Below are 16796 nucleotides of genomic sequence, written 5' to 3' on the forward strand. Positions count from 1 at the left end.
TCTCTGATCACAGACTAGGAGGACTATGGATGAATGCGCGTGTGTGTGTGTGTGTGTGTGTGTGTGTGTGTGTGTGTGTGTGTGTGTGTGTGTGTGTGTGTGTGTGTGTGTGTGTGTGTGTGTGTGTGTGTGTGTGCGTGCGTGCGTGCGTGCGTGCGTGCGTGCGTGCGTGCGTGCGTGCGTGCGTGCGTGCGTGCGTGCGTGCGTGCGTGCGTAACTTCTTGTCTGTCTCCTCCCAGTCTGCAGGTCAGCAATATGTCATACTCTATCAGATTACTACCACACACAAACACACACCCGTACACACACACACACACACACACACACACACACACACACACACACACACACACACACCTGGCGTGCCAGTGGTTCTGTCTGGTACACAAATTTAGTATGAACCAGTAATGTCAGTTTACTAAAGAACATAATGTTCCTCTCTTAAACCTGTTGATAATTAAATGCCCAAAATAGGGACGCCAGGAACATGGTTCAAGGTCGGTTCTCTCACCAAACCATATGCCCTTGTATGAATCTCACACTTTGCCAATGAACTGATTCCTCCTCCAGGACCATCAGAACTAGGGTTGTCCGATATTGGCTTTTTTACCGATAACCGATATACCGATATTGTCCAACTCTTAATTACCGATACCGATATCAACCGATACCGATATATGCGGGGATTACTGTGATTAGGGTAAGCTTAAATGTCATATCACACACACCATATACAGTAAAAACTCCTGTAACTTATTTATAAAGCAAAAAAAAAAAAAAAAAAAAATTTTTTTTTCAAAAACCGATACCGATATTTTCCCGATATCGATTTTTATGCTAATATCGGCCGATAATATCGGGAGGCCGATAATATCGGACATCCCTAATCAGAACATCACATCATGACCCACCGTTGGGTCCCACACCAGTGTATGAGAAGCACTACTCTGTGGTCGATGAACTCTGGAACACTCCAAAGAAATAACACACGATAATGAGACACCGAACACAGTTCACTGAGTTATCATAATAGTGAGCAACAGAGCATATTATGCAACAAAGGAGACAATACACTCACATAGATCACACAGCAAATGTGACACACCAAAATCAAAAGTCAGTCTCACAGAATAAAGGGAGACTGGAGGTGTTATACTCCTCCATTGCAAATACATAAAAACACATAATGTATAGTAATGTATGGATGCAATGTGAGTAACAATTCATGCGTGTCAAACTTTGCCAACTTATGTAACATACAGTCCCAGGAACCCCATTTCCCAGATACGGAGAACTCCACTGGGCTCTCAGAGTGAAGAAGTTACAGCAAACTCCCTGACCTTGTACATGCTCTGTATATATTGTTCTTCTGTGAACAATCCACAGAAGAACCCAGCGACAGACCATTTATCAGTGACAGATAAGCTGTTAAAGGGATAACCGTTGAACCAGTACATTACATGCATATAAAAAGTATATCATGATGAAACATGGATTCATTATGGATCTCCTTTACAACTCACTCAGTAAAGAACTCCAGAGGCCCACGCTGGCTTGTTTACTCCAGTGAAGGTTACGCCGGCATCTCATTACATCCAACTCAACGCTTGGTAGTGGAATATAGACACCTCACATTACTATTGATAAATAAATAATAGCAAAATGTAGTACTAGCTACTAGCTCCTTGCAGACCATGTGGAGCGTGATCAGATTTTAATTTCCTACCTTTTCCTCAATTATTACTTGTGTCAAGGACAGGATGAAGCTCCTGAGATTTCTGTTGGACTAACTGTTTGAAAACAAGAGCCCTTGTCCTTGTCCAGACCTCCTCTAGAGGTTCAAAGTACACAAGACAAAGCCCGCTTTGTGAATCCATTGACTGCCATACTGTATTGGACCGACTGCCAGCACTTTCAAGCCCTTCCATGCATATTCATGTCCACCCATCAGGAAGTCTTCCTGCACTACCCGTGCCACTGTGAGGCAGAATGTTCACATTTGCATTATTATTCTGAAATTCTGGATACTCCAAAATGCAAGATTAGATGATATCCTGACTGTGAGAAGCCTTTTTACGATGACAGCTGGGATGGCCAATATACAGTAAATACTACGATGTGAGCGAACACAATATGCATGGGTTCATTTTGTTTGCCTTCCTTCTGTGTAAGACGTTGTGTTATTGATGGTACAGGATAGCCTGTTCTTTCACAAACGGATATTTATGATGCAAATATAACAAACAGGGCCTTTTACCGGTGAATTAACCACTTAAACTCCATATACTTAACTTCGCTGACCAGGGTCCCACAGGATTCTATATCCTTGGCCCCCTTTTCCCCCTCTTCAAAAAAATCTCTTCCCTGAAAATAGCCGATCCACAAGCTCACGTGTGTTGTGTGAGCTTGTGGCTCGTCTATTTTCGCAGAATGTTTGCCTACTGTATATTATCACATGCCCCAGAACAGGGACGCTAGGGTTCTCAAGTGGTTAAAATCCGGAACCATCAGCAGGTCGGGCCTCTGTTTACCGTTGAGCACATGGCCACACAGCCAAGACAGCCTGTTGAAAAACAGTATGTGAGCAGACTGACAATGAACACCTCCTCCTGGGCAAAGAACCTGAGTCATGACTCATCTGGTGTCTGTGGCCAAGTCACACCGTGTGGTCACGTGTCAGAGCACAACACAACAGGTGCCCATGTTAAGAAAACAGAGACGAATGGAGGCAGGTTCTATTGAAAGAGAGTGACAAGATCACCGTGACGGGGCTACAGCAGTGTACAACACACAGCCTTTGAAAACTTCAAAAACATTTTGAAGACGAGCACTCCTTTGCCAGGCTGGTCGATGTCACAGTCACAGTTTGGCTGTGTCGTACCCGAGGGGGCACAGATGAGTGGGAGTATTTTCTGCCATGGTGGATAGATTAGCATTTTAGATAATCGCCTTGCCCACAGTCATGGAGGTGTTTAAGCAGAGTGCTAAAGAAATGTACTGTAGCTGATATATTAAACTTGCAGTATGCACAGTAACTTCATGCAGAACAGTGTGTTCAATTAACACCACTTTCCCTCAAACTGCTAAACTGGTGCTGAACAAGGAAGAGATCTCATTTTAAATTGGGGTTCTAATTTTAAACAAGCTTAGTGCTTTATGAGCCTTCCAGTTTAGTAGACCTTGTATTGTGAATCTGTACTTCCATGTACTGTTTTTCTCATGTTAATAAAGTACATCAATCAATCAATCAGAAAGGCTTTACAAATGCTTTTGCTAACTTTTTCAGATATTCTGTTAGTGGTTTTCATACTTTTGGATCCAAATAAACAAACAAACAAACAAACGTAACTTCATTAATATACAGTAATAACTATTTTAGTCGTACCTGCCTGGAGGTAGAAACCTAGCACCACCACCCTTGGGCCGAAATACCCACTCGCACATAAGATATCTCAAAATGTAACGGCCGGATTGCAATGAACCATGCTGAGTGAGTGCACTAATGCTCCCTGGAAGATGAACCCTAAGCTATTGAGCATCTTTCCTGTAGCGCCACCCTCAGGCCAAAATGTCTGTTTGGCCTGAGCTATATGCCTGATCTAATATTGCAAGATGAACCCCACTTATTTAATTTGGTGACATGATGTGTGTTGGTGTATGTTGGTTGCTGTATGTTATTTATATTGTATGTTATTTAGACAGATGCTAGGTTTACCCGCTATCCTACTTACGTTGTGGCACTTAATTTCTCTTGGCAATCTACTTGACTAGTAGAGTGCGTTCATGACAGTCACTCCAATGTTGCACTGTGTAAGCTGCTGGATAAGAGTGCCTGCTAGTGCTACAGTATAATGTTCCTACATTTTAAATGGTGTGTGTTTACTGTTTACGGTATAAATTATGAGTCTGTACATGTATGCGTATGTTTACTGTGTGTGTGTGTGTGTGTGTGTCTGTGTGTCTGTGTGTGTGTCTGTGTGTGTGTGTGTGTGTGTGTGTGTGTGTGTGTGTGTGTGTGGTGTGTGTGTGTGTGTGTGTGTGTGTGTGTGTGTGTGTGTGCCCTCTCCACCCTATGGCCCTGTGTGTACAGCATGAATGGAGCTGTGTGTTGGAGATAAGAGACAGTTTGTTGGGGGGGGGGGGGGGTGAATTAAGTGAAAGCGCAATGGAGGAGTGCGGGAGAAACCCCAATCCCCCACTCCCCCCACTTGACCTCTAGAGAACCTCTTTTTTCACTAAACCTCTCACAAAATAATCCACCATGTCTTACCACCCGCACCCCATTTGGAAGTCGTCCAGCAGAGCTACATCTGCGGAAGTTGCACAGTAAAGCCTGATTTACTGCATGGCAATGTTCCACACAGGTGATCTACAAGCTCACAATGTGTCGCATTTTCAGTGCGCGACATGACAGGGTGTAAGTATAAATCAGGTGTAATGCACATATAAATTACAGCATGTCATCAAAATGCATGCAACCTTTTCTTTTCAGGAAATGACGTTGTGATTGCAATGCTGCCTGGCTAGACGGCCGTGTAATGAGGGTGCTGGTATCTCCACTGACATCTTCATCATCTGTTCACTTCCTTACGATACCCTTCCTCTATGTCGGGAGGGGAGAATAATCTTCAGCAATTTCTCTCTCTCTCTCTCTCTCTCTCTCTCTCTCTCTCTCTCTCTCTCTCTCTCTCTCTCTCTCTCTCTCTCTCTCTCTCTCTCTCTCTCTCTCTCTCTCTCTCTCTCTCTCTCTCTCTCTCTCTCTCTCTCTCTCTCTCTCTCTCTCTCTCTCTCTCTCTCTCTCTCTCTCTCTCTCTCTCTCTCTCTCTCTCTCTCTCACACACACACATAATAATAATATTAGCTGCTTCATCTCCAGGCAAGTTGCTGTGCCTAAGTAAACCGCAAGAATGTCAGCAGCATGAATTAGCAGATTTTTTAACAGAATCTCCAGCAGCTACTGTACTCAGCTCAACCCAGAAAATGAATCTGAAGTGTATGCATGCAAAGCCAAAATAGTCACAAGCTCACCTAAAAAGAGCCACTATTGTCCAGGGACTTTTGGGGTAGTTTGTCAAAAACTAGCATTGTGCCTCAAGCTTGTATATAGCACGAGCAACAGTCTAAATTCCCTGTTCGCAAGACCTTAGAAGTCGGCTTGCTCCTAACACCCCAGGTACCAAAATGTTGGCAGGACAAGTTTAACCACATGAGCCCTAGTATCCCTTCTGAGTTGATCACTTGATCGCCAAAAAAAAAGCTGATTTACAATGCCACGCATTGAGAGCTTGTAGATCAGCTATTTTCGGCAAAGAGATTTGGTGCAGAGGGAGAAAAGGAGCGGACCAAGTATAGTACTGGTACTGGTTTAAGTGGTTAATGGCTATATCCCTAGCCATCATGAGTGCAATTGGAAATTTTGGCCCAAGTGCGGTGATAAGAGGGAAGGCCAAAATCAGTAGTATCATCCAGGGAGCATGAAGGTGCCTAGCGAAGTCCATGTCAATCCAGTCAGTAGTTTTTAAGATATCTTGCTTGGGACCAAAGTGTTGGACAGACGGACCAACGACATGGCCCTCTTTAGAGTCTCGCTGCTAGCGAGGTGGTGGTTACATCATCACCCAGTGGACTCGGAGGCCAGATGTGACAACAGTATCACTCTCGCTACAAAAAAGCGTTGTCCCTAAACTGTCAGCAAGCGGTGGCAGACCTCATTCAAAGACACAAGCTTTGTGCTGGCCTCCCTTTCATTCACCCTCATTAGGTATGCAATGACGGGGTTCATTTGAGACCTTTTGAGAACGTCCAGAGAGAAAACGAGTTTGTTAGCGTGAAACGGGAAGCCGACCTGTTTTGTCGCGCTCGCCTACATCGAATGCTAATGCTGCCCCCCCCCCCCCCCCCCCACACACACACACACATCAATGGTCCCTTCAAAACAAGATGCTGAGGAAGGACCAGGGGCTCAGGCACTGACCAACACCACACAAACACACCAGCAGCACGGCACAGCACGGCACGGCACGGCACGGCACACAACCAAGAGAGAAGACATCAGCCGGCCCACAGCCCGGCGCCTGGCCCTAGCCATGGCTTTTATTGCTGGTTACGCTGGTGGAAGGAATGAGGGGAGACCTCCAACCATTTTGTCCTCCTCTGTTCTATACTCATTAGCCCTCTCTCTCTCTCTCTCGTCCCCTCTTTCCCTTTCACTCGCTCTCTCGCTTTTCTCCCCCGTTCTCCCTCTCTCTCTCTGTCTATTCACGGCCACGTCATTGAAAAGCCTTCGGGGCTCTGCTGGACTCGGAGACAACAGGCATTCTAAATGAGTGTTAAATCAATACAGGCAGGGTGCAGCCATGACTGTGGTCATTATGGCAATCGCTGGCATTCATAAACAATCAGCTGTGGACGGGCACAATGCGACCTAACAGGTTCCGATAAATATAGCCTGAAAAACTCTCATTGATGGGCAAGTAGTTCTGCTGCAAGTTCTCAGGGATGGTGGGAAAATGCAGCACAACACAAGTTGCTTCGGTTTTTGAAGGAGACACGTGGGTGGAGGGGGGGAGGTGGAGGGGGGGCTTGTTATTGGATATTTATGTGCAGCGAATTGCATTAGAATGGATATATTGATGTCGAGATGAATGAGATAAAAAGACGATGGGTGGTCTTAGATTAGCACTGAGGGTAAACATACGGGGAGATTGAATAATGGGCATATTAGCAGTGGGACTCACAGAGGCCCTGGCCGCCCCCGGGAGCACCGTTAGTGCTATGCTTCCCATCTCTGCCAAGCGTAATGGGATTTCTGGAGTTTAAATGCACTTCACTCACTCTGTGGAGCCGGTGGGAAGGTAAACTATTGATCCACAAACACGGCGTCCAGGGCTAACGGAGGGAAAACAGATCCCGGCCCCTAAATGTATAATGGGGCATCCCGAGAGCTTAGCTTCCTCAGTATTCCCTCCACGCGCAAAGGGAGTCCTTTGGCTCTTGGCTGGCTCAGCGATTAGCCTTCTATCCAACCTCACACAAACAGACCATCCCCCCCCCAAAAGGCTAGAGGTCAGGCTGCTATAGAGCTAGCGCGCAGCACCAAGGGCATTTCTGATTAGCGTAGGAATCCCTTCTTCCGCTTCCCTCCGTCTTTCACTCTCCTCACTGATGCACAGCTGATGATGGAGAACTCATTATGGCTCCGGTCTAGAACACAATTACGAGAAATGAGAATGATCTGTCAAGCAGACAAGGCATCTATCCATCTAACATAGCTGTAAGAATGAACCATGATGGTAGCAGGCAGCAGAGGAGCTAGTGGTTGCATTCGAGGCAGAGCTAGTCTCTATACTCTCTAGATGGAGTTGTGTTCCTCGTCTTCTTGACGTGTCCCTGATGCCATAGCAACAGGCCTTGCTCAACACCCCCCCCCCCCCCCCGAGAGTGACTCTGCAACATGGAAGCAGAACACTTGTGTCTCTAATTGGACAGCTGCCTGCAGATACCGGTCTCGTTCTCTATCGCTGAGTTAAGCCCGATTTATACAGACATATTTAAGGTTGCACGCCGGTGTCGCGCACTGCAAATAGCAGATCGAGCTTGTAGATCTGCTATTTACAGTGTGCGACACCAGTGCACAACCATGTATAAATCGAGCATCAGGATAAAAATGCATGCGGGTGTACACACACACGTAAGACATGAGATTCCCATCACGAGGACAAATGAGGTGAGGGTTGGACTTCATCCAAAATAACCCCATTACTGAGAATAGATGTATTGATGGCATTCTCCCCAAGGACAGAGAGGCTATATTAGCTCTGTTATGAAGGTGGTGTGTGACCGTACCAATAAGGAAGGCATAATGGAAATAAGGAAGGCATAATGACCTATGATTATATTTCCTCTATCTCCTTTAACCACATGAGTGTTGCATACATATTCCGGGGTAGACATTTGACGAAAATAGACAATCTACAGGCTCACCACACGTCACGCCTTGTGAGCTTGTGGGTCATTTTTGGTGAAGAGATTTGGTGTTGAGTGAAAAAAGGAGCGGATCAAGCATACATGTAGACCCCTGGGGGACCCAGTCAACCAAGTATAGGGTTTACAGTAAGTGGCTATGACATGAGAAGGAGTCAGCCACTGTGGCTCTGTGGTGGATCTTTACATACACGTTTAGATGCATGTCATTGTAGATAATCTGGATTTTATAACATGTCTTGCAGTATGGACGCACACATGTGGTGGTTTCTACACTGCAAGGCAATGATTTCACCGATTTTCTCAGTCGTTAGCCTAATCAAGTACACTCCACTTGTCTTTGATTGCAATTTCATGTCATATCTTATGAACAAGAATAGCATAAATCGCAAAAATAGCTGTAAGGCTCATCTTCAGTTCAACACAGAAAACATTGCTGGGGACTAAATCTGCTGTTGTTCTTAGACACAGCAGAAATCTCGTGTTACACACAGTGGACTGAGTTCTCTTCTCAGACGCAATGGAACCATCTGTCTAACATGATATTTCTGCTCAGTCAAATACTAAGCTAATACACAGGGTAAACGGACACTTTCTGCAGTGGCTTAATTAAAACCCATTCTTGTTAGGATGCTTAAAATTGTCCACTTAATTAGAAAAACCTGCCCTCTGAACTTGTTAACCTGGCAAAGTTGTCACTTTTCTCTTTTATGGCAATTAAGTTGTAGCCAGCTCTTTATACAGTTGCTTGTTGGCCATACAGCTCTTGATATTACTGTGTAAACGGAACACAACCCTGCCAAGTCTGAAAAGCTAATGAACGAACAATCTATTTCTTATCAGTTGTCATTGTCGTGGCATCGACACACAAAGCCAAATATGAGCTGGAAAAGAAAGAGTTGGAGAATGTGCTCTTGACCGCAATTAGCAGCAGAAGGACAAGCGTTTGCAATCTACTTCTAATTTATGTGCACAAGTCCCGGATGATTTCGTTTTTGAATTGTAAAGTCTAAAAATACCTCAGAGGAAAAGTCAATTGTGGCAAATGGGAGAACAAGGTTAACACTCCTGTCAGTTTTAACCCAGTTACACACTGTACTCAAATGTAACCAACCATCTTGTCTTTACAATCATTGTCTGACACTATGTTAAAGATGCAATCCTGCAATAACTTTCATGTCCTACCTCGGTCTGGGATTGGAACTTGGATCTCCCCCACGAGAGAATACATTTCTACTGCTCATCCTAGACAAGGTCCTTGCCTGGTCAGGGGAGATATTGCACTCACGTGCTTCAGGCATACCTTGTCAACCAGTAACTATCCTGACTCATACCTGACACCATGTCCACCATGTCTCAATGAAAGTGTAAGGAGACCACCTCCAACTACTGCAGATGGACTAGTTATGTTGTACCATACCATTCATATTGGTTAACCACTAAAGCCCTACAGTAACTCATTGTATACGAATAGTGAAAATAGCTGAACTACAGGCTCACAATGTGTCATATCGTGAGTCATTGTGAGCTTGTAGATCAGCTATTTCCACGATTTCCACTAAAGTTTTTGCCCATACAGTACATGCCCAAAATAGGGACATGAGGTTGAAAGTTGTTAAAATAATTAAAACAAGTACCAGATCGCAGCTTTAAAAAGCAAAGAGTTGTTCCAACACCGACGGACAATACACCCAATGACCGTGAACCTGCAACTCAGTACATTAAAACGTTTCTCACAATCTGACATTGATCAATGTCATCTTATTTGACTTGTGTGAGCGGCAACGAAAGATATGCAGCTTTTCCCCGAACAGTACCTCCTTGTCTCACGCACATTATCTTAATGGAACGAGGCTAATCTGATTTCGAACGAGACATCACTCTGGCTGATGGACAAGCTGGAGGAAACCCACCGGAGTGACGGAGGAAGCTCAGCAGCACTTTATCAGCAAACAAACTCATCAGATAAGGGGGGCAAGCAGCTTAAACCTTCAATGACAACAAGGTTCATTACGTTACATCTTCTCCTTCTTCTTAGGATTGTTGGGGGGGGGGGGGTTTACATTGAAAGCTCCTCTTCAAAAAGTTATCCAACTTGCTGCATTTTAAGAACCTGTCCTTCCGGCAGCTTTAAAGATTTAAATACAGGCAAAAAGCTGCGGTTCTCTGACCCGGACAGCTTGCGTAGCGGTCCGGGCGCCTAGGCTACAATGTTGCCTGACAGCGCACATCGCAGGTTCGAGTCCCGTTCCCGACAATCTTTGCTCTCCCCATCTCTCTATCCCTGTTTCCTGTCCTGTCCTGAAAACTATAAATAAAGGCCAAAAAAGCCCCAGAGAATATCTTTGAAAAAAAAGCTGGTTCTCTAACTGGTATAAAATACATTATTCCATCAGTAGCATTTTCACTTTAAATCTCCACAGGAGCCTTTTTCAGCAGCCTGTATTGTGCACAACATTGGTTCTCAACATGGGTCCAGGGGCCCCCAGGGGTCTTTGATGGGGTTCCAACATGTGTGAACATCAAAAACCAAGGGCTCCAGTAGGCCGCCTCAAAAAGTCACACATCTGCAGTCACACACACACACACACACACACACACACACACACACACACACACACACACACACACACACACACACACACACACACACACACACACACACACACACACACACACACACACACACACACACACACACACACACACAGTACTGTATGCATACACAATTAACGCCCTACTTGATCACACTACAGCGTCACACAAAAGCATTTGCGACGCGTTTCGAGCTTGTAGATCTGCTACTTCTGCTGTTTTTGAATTTGAATCCTGAAAAGTAACAGTTTTGGACATATATGAGGTTTCCACCTGACAGAGACGATATAACTGTACATGCACGCACGCCGCACGCACACACGAACGTTCTCTACACCATCTTGAACCCAGCTATTAGACTAAATAATTAGCAGTAATTAGGAGTCTGTACTGGAAGATCTGGAAGAGCCCAGGTGGTGGGCACAGCCATCTCAGTGTGAAATCTGTTGAGCTACAGCATGTAGACAACAGTCAGTGGTCCCAGAAATAGAACACCGGTCCAGGAAGCAGGGAGATTCAGCCTATTCAGTACAAATCTGGGAGGCGAGAGGAAAAACGGTTCTATTGATACAGAAGATGTAGATACTAGTTTTACAATCTCTATTATGGTTTATCATATAGATTATCCTCCTATAATTCCACAAACCTCTGTCATCAAAATCTGTTCTGCCCGGTTCTCCTCAGTGGTTGGAGCAATTGATCTGAATTTGCACACAGGCATTGACCATTAGCATGTGCACGGAACAGTGACGCCCGTTTTTCACTTTCCCAAAATGTAAGCTGTTCATTAGCGTTTTTATGTAAAAGAATTCCGGCTATGGGAGCTATCGTCGGCATGCTTACAGCCATCGCCATGGTTACGGCCCCCCAAGCTATGGGAGGAAGGGGTCCTCCCTGGAGCCAAAAAGGTTTGGGACAATTGCTGTACAGCACACAACCCAAAGTCTGTTACTGCTTTGAATGCACACATCCCCGGGTATGGACTAGTCTTAATAATTCCTATGAATTAGCTATGACAACGAAAAAAGCATAATACTGTTTATTATTTACAGTATTTATTTTTCCATGTAACCAATTTCAAGATGCATGTGAGTGAGGAAGGAATGTTCTTCCACGTGCATAAAATCCTCAGTGTTAATTTATCCTTTACTAACTAAGCGTGTAGCAAACGTATATGGGTCCATTTGGTTATATTATTTGCACACTCTCAGAGTTAAATGACAGTGTTGTGGTAGTAGGCACACGTGAGTGTGTGTGCGTGTGTGCGTGTGTGCGTGTGTGTGCGTGTGTGTGTGTGTGTGTGTGTGTGTGTGTGTGTGTGGAGAAAGGGGAGAATCGATGCGTACTGTAGCCTGACGTGTTGGTGTGTAATGCAGACAAACAGAGATACAGTAGCAGAGGGAGACTGAGGCCCTTTTAGGCATGAACAGAGGAGTGGTCTGTTTCCAGGCAAACACAGAAGACGTCATGTCTCTCTCTCTCTCTCTCTCTCTCTCTCTCTCTCTCTCTCTCTCTCCCCTTTACTGGTGTACCATTAGTGCATCTCTCTATTGATCGCCAACTGTGTAAATTGCTGAGCAATCTAAAGACAGCATCAAGACGAGAGCATCACATGTTTTATCAGCAGCAAGACAGACAGGGCAAGGCACTAGACTGCACCACTTAATAGGTCTCTGTGTGTGTGTGTGTGTGTGTGTGTGTGTGTGTGTGTGTGTGTGTGTGTGTGTGTGTGTGTGTGTGTGTGTGTGTGTGTGTGTGTGTGTGTGTGTGTGTGTGTGTGTGTGTGTGTGTGTGTGTGTGTGTGTGTGTCTGTGTGTGTGTGTGTGTGTGTGTGTGTGTGAAAGAGATCTAAAGTATCCATATTATTATGATGCATGCATGCACATATTATGTGCATGCATCGATGTGCACAGCAAATGTGTGATGTAAGCAGCTTCCCGTTTGCATAATTCATTTTGAGGAATAATTAAACATGTCTATGGGACAAATGCCTTTGCCAACGCAACGGGCATTCAATGTGCCCCATAGAAACGTTGCCCAAACCGCCCCATGCTGCTGCCAAAATGCCAGAGCTGCCAGTCAACCAAGAGTCCTTTCACTCTCAAATACAAAATGTCTATCTTACTCTGGCTTAATGCGTTGAACCTTTGCCCAAAAGGTTTGGGCCGCCAGGGAATTGAGAGGACATCTGGGAACAAATCTAATCTCCCCCAAAAAACAAATCTAATCTCCAAAATCAACTCTAAAACTAGTACAACCATAATCGTACTTGACAAATATCCAAGAAGATTACCCCCCTTTCCGTCTGCCACACATTTATGAATGAAGACTAGCACTCTTCTGATTCTACGATACTACACATAGTAAAACGTGATGAGTGGCCCGATAGCCGAGTGGGTAGGGCACGTACCATATGGGCGCAGAATGCCCTCATCAGCCACTGAGAGTGCCCAGTTCTGGCCGGACCATTTTCTGTACGTCCACTACTCTCTCTCTCCACTATCTCTGTCAGATAACGGCTTAAAAATGACACAAAAAAAATTACTTAAAAATGCCAAAAAAATAACATAATATATATGTAAAACAGAGAAAAATCATATGAGAGAAGGTGGACGAGCTCTGCATTTGTGTCCGTGTTGAAATACACACTCTGTGTTAGGTTACCGTGAGTAAAGTAAACTGACCGGAACACTGTGTGAGGCTGAGACTGAAATGCTTCACTGTCTGTCACATTTTACAACTTAGGCATTTAGCAGATGCTCTGATCCAGAGAGCGACTTACAAAGTGTGTGAGATCAGTGTCAATGGCGTGAAAGAACGTAAGTAGTAGAGTGCAAAGAAAAACAATTTAGCATCTAACATCTATTTTAAAAGGAGCACCGTTATATAAAGTATTTCGCACCCAGCCCAAAGGACTCCAGTGCCCCTAGGATGCTGCAAGTAAGCAAAACTTACAGCTACTTGAAAACAAAATCCATACTATCTACAACTTCTGTTTACAAACTAAGTAAAGCAAGGGGATGCAGTTAAATGAACCCTGAGGATTTTACTCCATTCGGTTCGACTTTTACACTCTCTGAGTTAAATTAACAGAGGCTTTTACATTGCAGGGACACTCATAAAGTTCTCTTCTACGTTACCTGAGGCTGACAGAGTGGCCCATGTGATTCCTCTGATATTCTGAGTCAGATTTATGCCTCTGATTTGATCCAAGCTGCCTTCCCCAGAACTCAACAACAGCCAGAATGTCGTCAGCAAACAAACAGATCCATCAAATGTCATTTTGTTCTCTCCAGTTGGATAATATTGATTTTGTTTTTCATCATAAATCACATTTACAAGCCCATATGCCCTTTTAAATCACCACCATGGTAGTGGTGGTGATAGGAATGGAGCTGTAGACTCTCCTGTAGAGAACAGGCTCAATGCTACTGTGACACATTTGAGCTATGATTGAATAACTTCAGTTACTCTGAAAGTGAAGTTAGTGTAGTGATACAGTTATCACTGGATTCAAGCACTTACAAGTGTTGCTAGGTGGTTTTCAAAGTGGGGTCCAACCAGGGAGGCTGGACCCCACTTATAATTTCACTATAATGCAATTCGCTTGGAATTATTACAATATACACTCTCATGTCCCTGCGACATACTAGCGTCATGTCCAGGGGGTGTACTTGTACATCAAGCTGCCTCACGCTAAGGAAACAGGAGATAGGCTCCTGCCCTATGGGCCCCAGGGCTCGGCAATGCTTACTTACTTACACTCTCATGTACAATTATGACATTTTCATTTGAAATCTTTTCATTTAAGGGTCCCTAGGACAGACGCATTTGAAATGGGGTACAGTCGCAATAATATTGTGCCTGTACCCCATTTCATTATGCTTACAATAATGCTTTAACGCCAGATTTCCAGACATAATCTCTACAGTGCCAAGAGACAGAAAACACAAACTACAGCTTAGTTTAGCGGTGACCTTACAGTAGGTCATGTGCCATGCATGGAAGGACGACTCGACAGAGTGATTATATACACCTGGTGATTTCAACTAATTAGGACATCACCTTCAGGCGGTGAGAGAGGAACTAATTAGTAAAAATCACAGGGTTGGGAATGAAAACCTGCACCCTCTCTGTCCTCCATGGCCCATGAGTGGGCACAGCGCACATCTACTACTACACCCCCCCACACACAAGGGTCCCTGAGGGGGTTCCATGGAGTCTACCCCTTACAGGTCTGTAACTCAGAGAGTGTAGGAAATTGAACCAAATGGACCCTTATTTGGTTCCATTTCTACACTCTCTGAGTAAGATTAACACAGAGGATTTTGCAGTGTACATTGGGGTCTCAGGAAAAAAAAAGAAGAATAAAGTAATGGGGTCGATGGTCTGATATGCATATCAAACTGGGAGTCCTTGAAATGAAAAAGGTTGAGCATCACTGCTCTACTGTACACATTCATGTTAGGTTATGATAGGACGCACCCATAGTACAGTACAGAAGGTATCACCCTCTGCCTGGCATCAAGGTGTCTCATTCTATTCATTCCCCTGCTGCTGTTCCATTGCTGTTGTGTCTCATGCATCCTTTGCCTAAAATGTATGCCTCGAGATCAAATCCTAACCAACCTTAAGCATTATTATGCCGGACAGGGTTGCAGGCAAAATTATACCCATGTCATACTAAAATGTTTACAGTGTCAGAGGTTTACAAAAAAAAAAGTTATGGGTTCTGTGGTCTAATATGCATATAAAACTGGGGGTTCTTGAAATGAAAAAGGTTGAGCAGTATCACTGCTCTACTACATTCATGTTAGGTGATGATGATAGGACGCACCCATAGTACAGTACCCTCTGCCTGGCATCAAGGTGTCTGGCTCTATTCATTCCCAGGGCTGCTGTTCCATTGATGTTGCATCTCATGCATCCTTTGCCTATTAAAATGCTTCGAGATCAAATCCTAACCAACCTAACCGGCAGCATTATGCCGGCTAGGTTGTAGGCACAATGATATTCATGTCATACTAAAATTGAAAATATAAATATATATACAAAATATATTTTTTTAAATGTTTAAAAAAATATTCATGTCATACTGAAATTCAATATATACATACATGTATATTTAAAATAATTTAAACAAATTAAAACATTCTGTCATACTAAAATGTTTACACTCGGGGTGTTCCCACCTCTCTGACTATAAAGCCAGACAGGCAGCATTCGTCTGCTATGATCTCCAGAACGACAGAGCGAAATGTTTTTACCTACTTCAAAAACCACATGTTGTGGGATATATTGGTTAATTATAATACACAGAAAACCTGCCTGACAACTGCTCAGTGCATCAGTAATGGGATTGTTGTGCAGAGGCAGCATGATTCATTCATTCACGTAATACAGTAGTATCATGATTCGTTCAAACGGCACTGCAAAATTATCTGTATATATAAACGTGTAAAAACGCCCTTATAGTTTGTCAATAAAAGCATGTGTATATAATTCTGCATTGCGGTAACAGGGCTCCATCCATCCCATACAGCGCGGATCACTTGTAAACAACACTGATTTTCAGTTGCAACGCCCGGCTTTTCGCCCACAAACACACGTTTAAGAGCCGAGGAGGCTATAATTTCATGCTTTCGGTATCCTTACCTCTGTAGCAAGGTGGACGGCCCGTCCGTTAGTAGTGTAACCTTCACACACACACACGCACGCACCAACTGCTCAGCAGCAGCAGCACCGCATCGCCGGACGCTCAGCAGCGGCGAAAGAAACCAACGTCCAGGAGGAGGAATGGATGGGATGGTGGTGGTGCTTCTCCTCTCCCTTCCACTGGGTGAATGTATGTTAAAGACGGTCACCTGTGGGGGGCGCTGGACCTGCCTGGCTGCTGCTGGCTGCTCCATGGGACAACTGTCAGTTACTTACTTAAAGGAGTAGTTCACCCCAAAAATTACTTATTTTCTATCAATTACACCAGTGGTTCCACCACCAGTGGAGTGTACAAATGGAACCAAATGGACCCGTTAGGGTCCATTTGGTTCCATTTGTACACTCTCAGAGTTACAGACCCATAAGGGTCGATTTGGTGCCTAATCTATCATTTAGCTGGGGACCCCCTGGAACTCCCTCAAGGACCCCTGGGGGTCCCCGGACCCCACTTTGAGAACCAATGAATTACACACCCCACAAAGCTTTGAATTCATGGAGATTTT

The 16796-nt window shown here is 44.4% G+C and overlaps 1 protein-coding gene across 1 annotated transcript in view; it reads right to left on the reverse strand.

The window, feature by feature from the left end:
• cntn1a (contactin 1a) overlaps nucleotides 1-16359 on the reverse strand; it is a 113541-nt gene extending 97182 nt beyond the window's left edge. The window contains exon 1 of the mRNA XM_084060647.1: nucleotides 16234-16359. The gene's annotated coding sequence lies outside the window, so the exon portion shown is untranslated. The remainder of the gene's footprint in view (nucleotides 1-16233) is intronic.
• Nucleotides 16360-16796: the final 437 nt, after the last annotated feature.

The sequence above is a fragment of the Gymnoscopelus microlampas genome, assembly GCF_963454915.1.
Source record: "Gymnoscopelus microlampas genome assembly, chromosome: 6".
Lineage (NCBI taxonomy): Eukaryota > Metazoa > Chordata > Actinopteri > Myctophiformes > Myctophidae > Gymnoscopelus > Gymnoscopelus microlampas.